Source organism: Mastomys coucha, unplaced genomic scaffold (genome assembly GCF_008632895.1).
Source record: "Mastomys coucha isolate ucsf_1 unplaced genomic scaffold, UCSF_Mcou_1 pScaffold15, whole genome shotgun sequence".
Lineage (NCBI taxonomy): Eukaryota > Metazoa > Chordata > Mammalia > Rodentia > Muridae > Mastomys > Mastomys coucha.
In genome coordinates, this window is record NW_022196897.1 from 138,325,335 (window position 1) to 138,328,354 (window position 3,020).

The following is a 3,020-nucleotide window of genomic DNA, read 5'->3' on the forward strand; positions in this document are numbered from 1 at the left end:
GTGTGTGTGTGTGTGTGTGTGTGTGTGTGTGTGTGTGTATGTGTGTGTGTGTGTGTGTGTGTGTGAATAGAGTATATGTATGTGAGTGGTGCACATGTAGACACAAGCAATTGATGTCAGGTATCTTTCTCACTCACTCACTGCTTTATATATTGAGGTAAGGTTTCTCACTTGAACTCGACCCATTAAGTTGGCTTAGTCTAGCCAGCCAGCTTAATCCAGTTATCACCTGTCTTTGCCTCTCAAGCTGGGATTGCAGGTGGCTACCACCTTCTCCTGGTGTTTACAAAGGTGCCAGGGATGAGAACCCAGTTCTCATGCATATGTAGCAAGTGCTTTACCCCCTGAACCCCCTCCTCAGCCCTGCTGGACGCTTCCTTTCCTCCTGCTGTCTAAAACAACAGTGTCACTTAAAAAGAGTGAAAACCTTGGAATCTCAACACATCTACAATAAGAATTGTAGCATAATGCAAACACGTGCTATTTTTAGATAGCAAGCTAATTATTGGCAGGTTTGAAGGCCCTTAGGGCCAGATACTACCCCTGCCTCCATAACCACTGACTTGTAAAGCCTAGAACAGCAGCAGCAATTCTCTAGCTGGTCAGTGGATAGGACCCAGCCGTAGGAAGAGACTTGATGTGCTGAACTGCCTGAAGGCCATTAATTGATAACTATCTAAACCCAGTTCCAGGAATCTAAACATAAAACTCTTCCCTAGCCTCAGGTTTTCTGTGCCTTTGCTCACTCTCAAGAGTTCCAGTCCAAGTGTGCCTGTCAATCACCTGGACAGGAAAACGTCTCTCAAGAAATCTGTCTGTCCTACAGAGTTTAGCAGAAGTATAAACCTGCCTAAACATGGAGGTTGGCCCAGTGGTCTCTCTGGACACTGCTGTCACTTCGCACTCTGCAAGCCATCTGCTTGTCAGCGCTTCCTTTAGCCATTGCTCTCTGACATCCCTGAAGTGACCTCATGCCATTCTGTAATAAACTGTATCCATCTTCTACTCTACACTCCACGTGTCTTATCTGAGTTAATTCAGCAAGGAACACAAGGGCCTAGGAGCTGAGGGGACATCACTGTGAGACAACAGTATGGGCCTCCTCTGAGCTACACCAAGGAATCCCAGGGGCAAGGCCTCCTGGGGCCTGAGAACAAATGAGCATTTTTCCCCCTAAAGGCTTACTGTCGGAAGGGAAGGAACACTCTGGGTACCTCCATGCCAGAGGTTTGCTTTGTGTTATGTCACACACTCAAATAGCCGGTGATTACAGCCTTAGAGAATTACATCCTGTCAATCTTTGGAATTCTTGCACACCAGGAATTGGAAATGGGACTCTGTTTCTACAGCAAGTGAAGAGTTCGACGAGACCCCGTGTTCATCATTGACATTCTGTTGCTTACTGTCTCCAGTATTTTGAGGTAGGGGGATGAATTCTTATCTAAAGGATTAGTTGGCTAAGTTAAATCAAGCTTTGGCCTTATTGCTAATTGAGTGACAAACTAAGGTTGACTCCCCTTGGCAAGCATGATGTTTGTCCCTTTGAATGTCTGATCTAGTGAAAGAGCACAGGCTTCTCTCTGGGTACCAGACAGAGGAGAGCCTTCGTTGTTCTGTGGGCTCATCACACCCTCCTGTGGCCGCCTGGTGAAATAAGATTCCTGAGTAGGTCTCTGGTGGATACAGACAGATGTACTTATGTCATATTTTTTTCAGCAGGAGGCAGGAGGATTGACAGTTTGATGCTAGTCTGGACTACATAGCAAGGCTCTGACTCAAAAATCACAAATGAAATGAAAAGCTAACTATCTCAGTCTTACAGACTTTAGTTTTGACCATAAACTCTTTGGACCTGTTTGGAATGTCAGGCCCCACTGAGTCTGTGGTTAATATTTAAAGACAACAGGACATTTCAAATCTTTCCCACAGACAGAAATAAGTATTACTTGAATGTTAAATAATAGATGAAATATCACCTAACATTGCGTTTGAAAATGTACCAACTGGAAGGAATTGTTAGTTAACCAAACTGAGCATAATTATACTCAAATTAGATCCCGTGAGATTCCAACTGTTAATCTTTAATAGCGCTTGGGGCCTCTTAGTTTATAAAACTAAATACAGACATAAAGATGAGAAAAAAAATCTAAGCCTAGACCGTAGGACTTGTTTCCACGAAAGTCAAACCATATTGTAATATTTTTTTGGGATTGGGGATGGAGAGATGGAGTAGCCAGCATAGTGCTTGCTGCTCAAGCACGAGGCTAGTTCAGTCCCCAGAACCCACATAAAAGGCAAGTGTTCCTGTAGCCCCAGCACTGGGAAGCCAGTCTAGCTGAATTGATGGTTCTATGAAAGACCCTGCCTCAAAGAATCACAGAAGACACCAAATACACACACACACACACACAAACACATATACACAAATCACACACACATACACACATACAAACACATGCACACACATATACACACACATACATACACATATACACATGTACACACACACACATACCCTGTTTAAAATCTAGTAATTTGTTTCAAAACTCCAAATGAACTCTTACTATTACAACTACTAATGTCAGTCTGTTTTATTTGCACACAGTAGGCTTTTCTATTGCAGAAATCATTACAGAAGGCTCAGATTAGGTCCATGGCTTCAAGGGATGGCAGGGAAGAGTGTATATTGTATTGGAGAGTCAGAACCAGGGCCATCATTGCAAGTCCTTATACAAATACTGGAGAGGGAGGTAGTGCAGAGGTTAGGAGTGCTTGCTGGTTTTCTGGAAGACCAGAATTCAACCCCCAGCACCTGAAACTCCAGGTTCCAGAGGCTCGAATGACTTCTTCTGGCCTCCAAGGAACTTACAATGTGCACACACACTCATACACATACATTTTAAAAACACGTTAAGGCTTTTAGAATAACTTAATCCATAAATCCCTCTCTTAAATCAATTACTCTTGTTTTGACAAATGTAATGGTACAAACCATTAATCTCTGTATTCAGAAGGCAAAG